The 12,648-nt window shown below is 35.6% G+C and overlaps 1 protein-coding gene across 7 annotated transcripts in view; it reads right to left on the bottom strand.

Moving 5' to 3' along the window:
• The window catches only part of LOC124154093, a 51,488-nt gene that overhangs the window by 18,999 nt on the left and 19,841 nt on the right, over positions 1 to 12,648 (bottom strand). For 3 of the 7 annotated variants that reach the window (XR_006863827.1, XR_006863826.1, XR_006863825.1), the window contains one exon: positions 11,054 to 11,182. The exons of 1 other annotated variant lie outside the window; for it this stretch is intronic. The gene's annotated coding sequence lies outside the window, so the exon portion shown is untranslated. Of the gene's footprint in view, positions 1 to 3,572; positions 3,756 to 6,510; positions 6,615 to 11,053; positions 11,183 to 12,648 lie in introns of those variants that run through there. 3 more of the 7 variants (XR_006863832.1, XR_006863830.1, XR_006863831.1) reach the window with 3 other exon arrangements.

The following is a 12,648-nucleotide window of genomic DNA, read 5'->3' as shown; positions in this document are numbered from 1 at the left end:
TTTAGGTTGTGTTCTTATAGTTCTTGCTAACAAATGGTTGATTTTAACACATACATGCTGTATACTGTGGTCTTGGTGGATGGGCGCAAAATGTGTTGGAGAGAATTCTAGTCTAAAGGATCTTATTTGGCTGTTGTGTAGATTTTTTTTGTAGACACCTAGTAGCTTGCAATATATTCTCAGGTTTGGCTGTGGGTAAGCCTTTTATAAACTAATTTTTCAGTAAGTGTTCCTTTTGTCTTCATGTCATAAACTAATTGCTGAATATGGTAATCACTATTAGGACAGTGGTTACACTCTGCCTTGAAGGATAACGTTGAGCTGAACCCTAAAGATTTTCTAGCTTCAAATTGTAATTTTTCTCCCTTTACCTTGAGTTATTTTGCATACATTATGAAAACCACAAGTGACTGATTAATTGCCAGTCATAGGGATACAGGGATAAGTTATTGAAATAATTATGATGGAGGAGAAACTTAGTCAAGATTCTAGGCAAAACATCAGCCTCATATGGAGACCATAACTCAATAAAAAAAGTTGCAAGCATTCATAGCAATCTTTGGCTTGATGATGATGAGTGAGTCACACATCAAAAGGTTAACCTTTCAAAACCACACCTGGTGCCAAACCAGAGAATATATTCTATGCATTATTTTCGCCTAGAAAACTTATTAATATTCACCTTGTGTGTTCACTAGTTGTGTTATGTACTTTCAATAGGGTGGTTTCCTATTATTTTTTTGTTGCCTAAATCGAAAGATTATTACTCCTGGAGTGCATATTTCACACTTTTAGATTTTTAAATGACGATATCTATTTTTCGCGATTAAATTAAAAGTGAAAATTTTCAAGCACGCAAAAATGTGATGGGTAAGTGTGAATGCCGGGAAAACTCCGCGTGAAGTTGTTCTGGTTCCTGCTGCCGCAAAAGAGGTGACCTTGGGGTGAGGCTCTGAGTGCTGATACGACGCAGGATGCTAGCAGGTAGCAATGTACCATACTAGCTGATAGCGCTTGGCTTAAATATGGATCATTAATACCTTATCAAACGAAGGAAACTTTCCGACCTAAGCCAGTTTTAATAGGTGATTATTAAGACATGTTTCCCTGAGCTCTGTGCCTCATGCATGCATTGGTAACCTCAGGCGATGTGAAACTCCTATCTACTCGTATAGAAACTAGGTCCCTGAGACGTCACGTGGAGTGGCATCGCATGGGCACCAATCTGTTTTTTTTTTTCAAATGAGGTTAAAATTGACCGTTAACATTCATCTAAACTGAGATTTCTAAAGCCAAATAATTTGTATATTATGAATACACGGTGGGTAACGATTTGCAATCAATGCCTTTCGTTTTCTTTGATGAAGGAAACTACCCTATTGGAGAATGGAAACCAATTGAAATGGGGTATAACGTGGTAGTGAAATGATGGAGGAATTCGTCATCTAGTATTACTAGGGCTACTAGATGAGTGGATTTGATTTGGTGGATGATTGTCGAGCGCTTTTGCTGTGGAGGTATCGATATTGTTGCCACCCCTTTTTTGCATTTCTCTTCTGCTCAGCAAACAGTGTGTAGCTCTGAATTTCATCTTGGAATACAATAGTTGTGGGTGACTTAGTTGCATTATTTGTGGCTACATATCCAATACAGTTAATAATAAAACTTTCATAAATGGAAATTCAGCTCTTTAAAAAAATACCCTCTTTCCCAATTATATTATTTCTTCTATAATTGCTATGCCTCCAGAAAGAATTTCCCCTGTCCTTCATTCTGAACTGTTCAGAGAAATGATGTCACATCAATCGTCTTTCAGCAAGTATCATTTTCTTGAAGTTCCTCTTTCACCGAAGTTATGGCTTCACTATATAAATGATCTTTATACAGATAATCTAATTTTTTATAATGTTATATCTGTTCTTAGTTTTAAAATTCTTGAGAGATAAATGAGTAAATTTGCACTTGTAAAGTACCATTTGTGAAAAAGAATATTTTTGTAAAAATCATGAAAATTCACAATCAATGAAGCTAAAAAGAAGCATTTATTTGAAGCAAAGTGGATGATATTATTAATGCATTATACAAGTTAATGTAGGTTTACATGGAGCTAGTCAGCCTCTGTCTTTATAATGGCTCAACCTGCCCTGATTGGACTTACTCGTTAAAGATGTATAATTTGCCAATGGTGAAATAAATTTATTATATAACTCAAAAGTAAGCCCACACTCTATCATTCTATCAATAAATCCTATTCTTTACTTCTCCTCCCCCACTTGCCTTACATTTTTCCCTCTAAAGTGGATTTGAATATCCCTTCCACTCCCACATCTCTAAGGTCTCTTACCTTCCTAATCGTCCATATTTCTGCACCCCAAAGCACTACACCCCAGATCAGACTCTTCACTGCCCTTTTCTTTACACTCTTACATAACAATCTCCTCATCAGCTCTTTCATAGTCACAAATACCTCCTTTATTAACACAATCCCTTCCTGATGTTCTATTGCTGTATCAGTTTCCCGCTGACAGGCTGCCCAAATATGTATTTGAATTGCTCCATCTGCTCAAGTTTGTGACCATCCATTTATTTCTTGACCCTCATATTCCTAACTTGTAGTGCTTGACAAAATAGCATAACTTTGGTCTTCTCGTGATTTATCCGCATACCATACTGCTTGTCTGATGCATCCATAAAATCCCTATTGCTAAATGGTTTAATCAAAGCCTGATCATCTAAAAACCTCACTGATTTGAGCATCATTCCCCCACTTTAACTCCTGCTTCTAACTCATCCCACGCTTGAACTTTAAGTGCTTGAAATGGTCCTAAATTATGTGTATACATATTTTTTGAAAGTATGTCTGATAATGAAAGTTAGGGTATTTTATGGTATTTACTGAGGGTATGGTGGTATGATTGTCAGCAGGTATACTCTACTCCTAGTTCAAAGACTGCAGGTACCTCAAGAAAATTTGTTTTAATAATAGGTACTTTTGAGTGGAGCATGGTAGTCTAGTGTGTACTGTTCTTGGCTGCTGACTAAGGGGTCCCCGGTTCAAATCTTGGGAGATGCCTTTGAACACACCTAGACAAATCCTTGAAAACTGGCCCGGGGTAAGGATCAGGCAAGCCTACATTAAGTGTGCATTATTCACAAGCATGAATTTTAATCCAGGGTGAGCTCTATCCTCATTAATCCAAACCTAGCTTAAAGTTTAAGCATGGAGTGAGTAGGTACATTATTTTCAAAGTTATCTCGGGTTTCAATCTATGTTGGATACTGTTGGCTTTTCTCTGACTACCTCTGCCATATTTAGCTCTAATTTTGATCAGGGCAGTCAGCAGTAGACTATGTCCTACACCAAAGGAGAATACCTGAGAAAATTTTGTGAATATATTTTGTGTGGAAAGCATTTCATACCTTACATATCTTAAGGTATTTTTATGGTAGTGAGGCATTTACGGAGGAATGCATATATACTTATGATAGTAATAGGCTAAATAATAACAGGATAAACATGCCTTGGTTTTGAATAAAATTAGAATGAGTAATTTAAAAAAATGAAGGCTTACCGTCAGCTGAAACCAGTCCCACAACTAGCAAAGCAATAAGTGCAATAGCTAAAGTCTTCATCTTTATTCTGCTCTTGTATGTTTCTCAGATGCACTGATCTATGAATGTTAATCCTACAAGCTTCAATCACAGAATGACTGGAAAGTATTTCAAAAGCTTCATACTCACCCCTATTTGCCATTTTTGACCTTTATACATCAACATTTCTATCGTGAACCTTGAGCAAGAGGACTCGTCACTGTAATGATGTTTATCTGCGGTCAACTTGATTGGCTTTATGAGCGTTATTGATGATGTGTATAGATTAACACGAAGGTCAAAGGGGTCGTAAGTTTATCCTAGATGTCTGGTTCTCTGGTAAGATAGAGGAGTGGACTATTTCTTTTAGGTAATATTGTGGTAATTTATTCCTTTACAAATTGCTAATGATTTCATGAATTCGGTAGTGTAATATGCTGCTTGATCTTTTTGTGGGATTTTTCAAAATAAAGGAATGCACGTGTTTAGTTAAAAATGCGTAAAATTAATAAAATAAATACTATTTTAAAATTTTCTCATGTTAATTGCTCATTAATATATAAATAATTTCAGAACAAAACTACTAATTTTTAAGCCAAAATACATTCAGGTTTAACTATCAGGGGTGATTAATGTGCTTAATTTACAAGGACAGGGGAAAATCGTGTCTATTTTCCTTGTCGAAAGAGTATTTGTGGTGCAATTTTAGGACTTAAAAGTTTCTTTATTGATTAATTTAGATGTTTATTCCATATCTCACTTGTCGTATGTTAGATTTCCATGGGCTGTGTGTTTGTCAGATTCTTCTTCTTTTCCCTCTTGGTTATGTTACCCATATATAATTAAATTGCCAAATTCTATAAACTTATCAAACCTGCATCTTTCCCTGCCCATGCATAATTTCTCTAAGTTTTAGGTATTAAATTTTCAACTAATTTTGTACATAACGTTTTTGCCCTTGCAAATAATTTTTTTTGTGATATTCTGCACCATTTCTTTCTGTATGCTATTTCATTGGCTCCTACTTTCCATCTGTGTCTTGGGTTTCCTGCTTTGTGGTTGTTTATCCTTTGTACGCATCCTTACTTATTTTAACTGTTTCCTTGCTTGAATGATTTGGTAGTGGTTGTTTCCTCACCTTTTATGGAGTCTACAGCTAATAAGTATTCTTTTGAGGAGATAATATGGGTTAGATAAGGGTTTGATTTGGTGGTTTGAAATTGGTTTTCCACCCCATGGGCTGGAGTTAAAATCTTAATGATGGAGAAGTTTTTTTTTCAGGGGAAACCCTTGAGTGTTTTGTGGATAGCACTTCAATTACCGCAGTCTGTCCATCATATGGGATATTAAGCCCTTGTTCCTTTTGTGCTTTATATTACTAGCTGGCTAATGGTGATACAGTAAAACCTCTTTACATCGTATTGGAGGGGACCAAAATTTGGGCAATTTGATGTATGGAGGTTCACTATAGAGAGGTTTTAGTGGTAGGCACCATTTTTTCATATCCTTTGGAAATGAAAGGCACTACTGTCTTTTAAACCATTATATTTATGTGTTTAAACACACATGCATACATCATTGAACATATATTTCTTATTTAATAATTACAGAAAGCGAGCGCTATCGCATGATTTTAACCATGATTCGAGAGAAAATGATGTGATCTCTATCAATTCAACAGTCACTTAAAATGATTGGGGTTGTTGGATACCTTTTTTCTTATTTACTGTTAGGTATGGTCTCATATTGAACAAAATGGCCACAACTAATGATTACAGCATGAAAATTACAGGATATTAAAGTTATATAAGAAAAAAAAATGAAGCATTTACTGCTGAAAATGTCATTCTATGTACGTAATCACGGCTGCATTAATGGTCTCTTGTTGTCTCGGTATGATTTGCAGAGGTAGTTTGGCCATCTCGGGGGTATCTCCTTGGTATGATAAGTGGAGGTTTTACGATATAAAGAGGTTCACTACAAAGAGTTTTGCCTATAAATTTACATGTAAATCAGACGGGACCATAGGGGTGGTATGATGTATGGAGGTTTATGATGTAAAGAGGTTCACTACATAGAGGTTTTACTGTATATGCTTTTCTCTGGCCTTTCCTGGCTATCAGTCCCTCATGGAACTAATGACCTAATCTGTTAGTTGCCCCCAATATCAACTATAAAATAACCCAATTTATGTTGTTAACATTCCCTCCTCTGTTAAAAAAAATCCCTCATGTCCATAGGTCAACTCATAGAGGTTAAAATAATAAAAAATATCAAACATCACCACCCAAAGTGTCGCAGCCATTGTGATTCAATGTAAGTAGCAAGTAATATCAACTACTTCCCATATGACATTTTTAGGGCTAAGGATTTCTATATTGATTGCTGAAATTAATAATAAAAATTCTTTATTTGCCATAAAATAAGATCAAAAAGCAATGTTTTCATTGATTTAGACATATGGCAATAGCTAAGTAATGTTTGACTAAACTCTTGCCTTTCTAGGTTTTTCTATTGAATGTGATATAAACATTTAACACGCTCCCTGCCACCGATTTTTAGACGAATTCACCCATTGCGTCAAAGCGTTATTCTTTTTCCTCTTGCTTTATTCTTGGAACATATCCAATTGATATTTAGTGTGCACTTGGCTACGCACACTGTGTTGGTCACATCATATTCACGGCAACAAAGTAGCTGTGGCTAATGGCGTGCTATGAGAGGCCAAAAATGTGACTAACTCTTCGGTTATTATGACCGAAGGGTCGTGAAGATGATGCAGGTGTTTTGGGCATTATGACCGAGGTGGCAGTGAACGTGTTAAGGAAGCCTTTCTTTACACATTAGCATGGCTCACTTTGGCTATGTGGGGTTATTATTTTTTTAAAATAATTCAATCTGGAAATATGTATTACTAACCTTTATTCCGGTGCGTTAACTGTTGATAGACAACCGATGAGAGTGCAGGCCAAAACACCTGTGTCGGTGCATGAACAAGTGTTGCATTCCACCTTGCATTGGGAACCTGGGTGGCATGTACCATCAGAAGCACAGTTTGTTAGATCAATTGTGCCTGTAAAGTTTGATTGAATGTGAAAAATCCTCATAAATTATGTAGTTCTAAAAGAGACTTAGCAAAATATATTTCCTTAGTGAAACATGTACATATGTTCCTATATCCAAATGGTAACCAAGGCTGTAGTCAGAAAGGAATTTTTGGGGGGCTCAATTGGAGGGGCTGCACTCTATACAATACCTTTTAAATACATGTATTTAGGAGAGCTTTGAAGTTGATGTCCTCTCACCCATCCCTACCTGTTTGATACAGCTCTTCCCTGATAGTTACAATCTTGGTTAATCTCATATCCTTTGAAAAATCGAAATGCATATTATATCATTGTATTATATAAGTATTAGATGCATATGAGATGGAGCAATTTAAATGTAAGAGTTGCGATGGACTTTTCAAAAGTTCAATGTACATACTAGAAACTTAAGGCTATGTCATTGCTGAACAATTCTATCATTACCACGAAGAAAACTTGGTGATTTCTACTGTTCGACACAAAAAAGTATTTTTTTGCACCATTGCACGCAGTATAAATTTAAAAGTTTTTCTTTGTTATTATCATTGAAATATTTTTATGAATTTCATCTCAAGAAGAAATTTTGTGAAAGAGATACTATTCATGTATTCTCTTTATGTTTATTATGTTTAGAGTGAGTCATTATGCCACCTCAACATCAGGTTTTTGGAATATCTTCCGTTGATGTGGACATCATTCAAGAGGGTAATAGAGGTGTAGGCTTGATAAATTAATTTCAATCTTTGTTGATTGTTAGACCCATTATAATGTGGTTGTGACTTAAAATGTCAATGGTAGACTTCTGCAACCTTATTTCGGGGGACAAGTTGATCAGCTACTGGTTGTCAATTATTTAATGATGTATGATGAAAACTTGATTGTCAGTAGATCATCCATTGAGAAAGGTCTATTATAATAATTTTCTAATGACAGATCATAAAGATTGATGGTCTAGCGAATGATCTGAGTTATGGACATGCTCTTGCTGTGAGGTTTTTTGTTAAAATAATAAGCAAATATACTTAAATTCTGTCTACCTTGAGCTGGCTAATAGATTTGTAATTATGTATTTTGAAGGAAAAATAGCTAAGACCTTCTGCTTGAAGGTGCATTTAAATTTTTTGGTGGAGGCCAAGAAATTTAAGTTGAAAGAATATGAAAAAATATTGAAAATTAGGTACCGTTTTTAATTTAGGTAGGCTCATAAAGTTTTGTACCAAAGTGTATTAGGTTTCTTACTTGCTCACCCCTGTCTCAAGCAATTTTTTGTTTCATCATATACTCTATTCTGCATTGTACATATGTTGAAATGCATTACTTACAGGTGCTTACCTGTAATTAATAGTTCAGTAATAGTAATTCAGAAATAGGCTCTTCTGCCATTGCATTTCTAGGCCCAATTCTTCCACGACTTTAAGGGTCAAGCCCTAGGTAAAAGATCATCAAGCATAACTCAACATAAATAAACTAATTATTATTAAAAGAATAGAGAGATGGCGCTTTTCCAGAGATTTATGAATTGTACGTTGTACTTGATAATGACCTAACAGTCGAAACGAGTCATACTCCCTATAAACCTGTGGAAAAGTGCCATCTTTCTATTCTTTTAATACTTACAGGATGTCATTCGACTATATTTTGCCTGATTCAGTTACTATTAAACTAATTAGTGCTTTATTACATTATATGGAGGTTTAAATACTTAATAGTCATGCATAAAGGCTATGATAAATATTGATTGATGTTAACTCATCCATTGAAAATATGGCTTTCTCCTAGTGTGGCTTAGGAAGTGCTAATGGTGTCGTTTTACTTATTTTTTTGTTACAAAACTAGCAGTTTTTACAGGAACTAAATTTTAGCCAGAAGGTTAAGGTGATATAACTGATGCAATGTAGGCATTTTATGGTGGAAGTCAATAATCGTAAAAATATTCCTGATGATGGTATTTCAAGTGGGTTAAAAGCTAGAGGGCTGTGCAAGGAAATGCTTTCTTATGGAGATTTGTTTATTTTATTTCAAATTACAATTATGACTGAACTTCATTACAGTATGTGCATAAGTGTTTCTGAATGTAAAATTTTCCATTATTAATTTGAATTAACAAACTTTGATGGGAGTCAGAAGCAATAATTCAGAAGGAGTCCATCCTTAGATGATTCAATTCCTGGAAGATAGAAGTTAATATTTATCTGATAGGTCATTTTTCATTACATCTATGCATGGTACAGTGATTACATGAATACAAAGTGGTATATACATTAACTCTCTAGGATTTAAATTACATATGCAAGTCATATTTTTACTGAGTGCATGGTGTCAGCTAGTCCAAGATCTTTGCGAATATGTATATATGGATGCCTAGCAATTTTCAATACCTCCTTTGCACAAACGCTCAGCAATCGCCCACCGAATCAAATCTGCTCATCTAGTACTATTAGGGTTACTAGATGAGTGGATTTTATTTGGTGGGCGATTGTTGTGTGTTTGTTCAGTGGAGGTATAATTTACTGCCAAAATTTAGGGTTTCTCTTATCAACCCTTTAGAAACCTATAGCATGGAGTATTTTAGTTCATTTCTACCAAATGTCTATATGTCTCAATGTCTCTTTTCATAAATATTCTTTGCACTTCAGTTTGCAATCATGGGAGGCCCATGTGCTAGTCGCATGAGTAGTAGCTTACAAGCAATGAATCACTTGGCTTGACCTTGAAACGTCATCAACTTATCTGTGAAAGGGATGAGGCAGTCAGTTTATTGCTGGAAATAGCTTGATAAGTTGGTGATGGATCAAAGAATGAAGAACTACAGATATTTTTATTTTTGAAGCTGTTGCAATTGGCAATAATGAAAAATTGGTGAATGCATTTATTATGATTACAAAGACTGCTTTTTGAAACCTCAGTGATGGTGCATAGTATGTGCTGAGGCAACTGCTTGTGTGATGAAATTTGAATTTTTTCCTCTCAGATTTTTTGCTCATGCTTTTTACTATTCACTGATTGGAATAATGCTTTCTATGATTCAATCAAGTATCCCATACCTGGGAGTCAAATTACGGAGACAAAGCTGAGTAATTGATGTTAAATAAAAGAATTTGTAAATTTCACATGATTAATTAGCAACAACCAGTTTCATGAAACTGGTTGTTACTAAAACCATATGTGAAAATTACAGTGTTTTTATTTAACACGTTACGTACGGATGGTGAGAATCCTCGTCATTTTTTTCCCGAACGTTCCAGACAGATGACAAAGATTCTCATCATTTAAGTGCGTCAACCTACACAATTTTAAAGCGTACAATTTGTATTCGTTAGTACGTTTTCAGTTGTTGTTCGTTATTCATAAAGAATTGATGCATCATAACGTTTGATTGGGTAAAGTTCGATTCTAAACATTAGCTTTTCAACCATGTTTAAACCAAAGGCATTACGCCCTAATAGGCACATATTTCCTAATCGGCGTTCCTAGGAATTTAAATACCCCAGTATGCAATGTGTTAACATGGAGCAATTTCGCCAAGTCGCACCTCAAACCATCAATTTGATTAATTGAATCCTCAGATGCTATGGCTGATGGAGTGTGCTGTTAGGTTAGTTGATAGTTTAGCCTAGTAACAATGACACTTCGGTAGCAATAAAAGATTTTTTATTAGGTACATGTACATTGACTATCGTGCAGGTGTAATAGGGTAGTTTCCATCATCAAAGTAAACGAAAGTTATTGATTGTGATTCTTTACCCACCATTAGTGTACTCACAAGATACGAATTATTTGGTTTTAGAAATCCCAGTTTAGACAAATGGCAATGGTCAATTTTAACTGAATTTGAAAAAGGCCAGATTGGTGCCCATGCGATGCCACTCCACGTGATGTCACAAGGACCTAGTTTCTATATGAGTAGATTGGAGTTTTACATCGTCTGAGATTACCAATGCATGCATGAGGCACAGAGCTCAGGGAAGCATCTCTTAATAATCACCTATTAAAACTGCCTATAGTTGGAAAGTTTCCTTCATTTGATAGGGCATTAATAATCCTTATTTAAGCCAAGCACTACCTGCTAGCAGCCTGCATCGCTGCGGCGTTCATATCCTCGCCCCAAAGTCACCTCACTTGGCAGCAGTGGGAACCAGAATGATGTCACACGGGCTTTTCCCGGCATTCATACTTAGCCATCGCGTTTTCTTGCGCTCGAAAATTTTCACTTTTCATTTAATCAAAAAAAATCGATATCGTCATTTAAAAATCTTGGAGTGTGAAATGCGTACTCCAGGAGTAATAATCTTTCGATTTAAGCAATAAAAAAATAATAGGAAACCACCCTATTATTGCTCGTAAGATATGTACTTGCCTCTATTTACCCCGATTGGTTGTTAGGCAGGCCTTCTCTGTACATGCCAAGTTTCCATTATCCCCGCAACTGCAAGTGTTGCAGTCTAGTTGGCAGGAGGTGCCCCGCACACATGGTGTCCCATCTCTGGGGCAGGGAGGAGGGGTTCCTTTTTTTAAAGAATAAATCAAAATTAATGTTGGAAATAAAGGAAGGTGATAACAAAAAAGGACACACCAAATACCATGCCATTTTGTGAAAGGCCTGTATTGTGATGCAAGGAGTATGGTCTAATATGCCTTCCTCATTAGATGTAATTAAACACTTCAGTCAGCCTTGTTGGTACTTGGATTACACCATAATATTTAGTGACCAAAAAAATCTGCCCATTAAATATATTTACTAGCAGTGCCAACCTGCCTTTTTTACAGCCAGGTTGACTCTGCTGTGCTACCAGTCGCAGCCTTGTAACCAATCATTGTGGCATTGTTACCTGTCATGGTGTTGCACCTGTTGCTGTTTGCTAGAGTTTTTTAAAGGAGAACCATGGCAGTGGGGAGACAGGAATTAATTATGGCTTGCCGCTGTTGGTCTCCTGTTTCGCGGGCAGGTGGTTTTTGGTCCGTTTTTGTACGTTTTTTGCCCACAACTTAACGCAATTTCAAGCCACAGCACTGGGACCAAGTCTAAAATGTTGGTGCAGAAATTCTGCATCGATCGGAAAGTAGACAATTTATTTTTGAAAGCATGTGATGTGAGCACAAATTTACTCGTCTCAGGAAGTGCACTTGCAGGCAAGACATTTTTATTTGCATTCAAGGACAAAATTGCCATTCAAAAATCTAAAAGCGTGAAATATGTGCTCCAGGAGTAATAATCTTGCGATTTAGGCAATAAAAAAATAATAGGAAACCACCCTATTAATGGGCTGAACTCATTGAGTGTTTCCTTCTATATAATCCGTTGCCATTTTTTCTATTAGCATATGAATCAAAGCTTAAGATAACTGGCAGATATGCCTGTAACTCCAATCGCCTTCACTGCTCTATTTCTCTATTGTCAGTCCTTTCTCAACCATTAGAGAGCCATCAAATGCATCACAAATATGAGGTTGAGTGTTTTAAACACAAGCATGATAAACTCCCTCACCCACAAAAACCAAGGATAAAATGTACCATGAATAATAATTTTATTTTTCTGTAATTCTAACTTAAATCAGAGGATTTTTATCCCTACAAAATTCACAAACTCTTGATTTACTTTGTGGTATTCCATTATATGTTTTCCTGGATATTACACAATTACTTATACCACTTATTTTTTACTGAGTGCGACCCGAGTTTCTATGAATTATCATCATCTTCATTTAATCAGAATAATTTAATTTAATCCATATTTATTCATATCAATCTTAATTTATTTCATCTTATAATTTGTGCCCGAATATGATGATAATTCATCGAAAACCAGGTCACGCTCTGTAAAAAATAAGTGATATAAGAAAGGGTGTAATATCCAGGAAAACATATTTTTATCCCTACTGGGATGTATGTCTTTATAAATAGATGCCAATTATTTGAATAATTAATGATTCCTTTAGTACCTCAAGCACTATACTATTTCAATTTGAAACAT

This window comes from Ischnura elegans, chromosome 2 (genome assembly GCF_921293095.1).
Source record: "Ischnura elegans chromosome 2, ioIscEleg1.1, whole genome shotgun sequence".
NCBI classification, from domain to species: Eukaryota; Metazoa; Arthropoda; class Insecta; order Odonata; family Coenagrionidae; genus Ischnura; species Ischnura elegans.
Note: the sequence above shows the minus strand (reverse complement) of the source record. Positions and strands in the feature narration are given on the sequence as shown.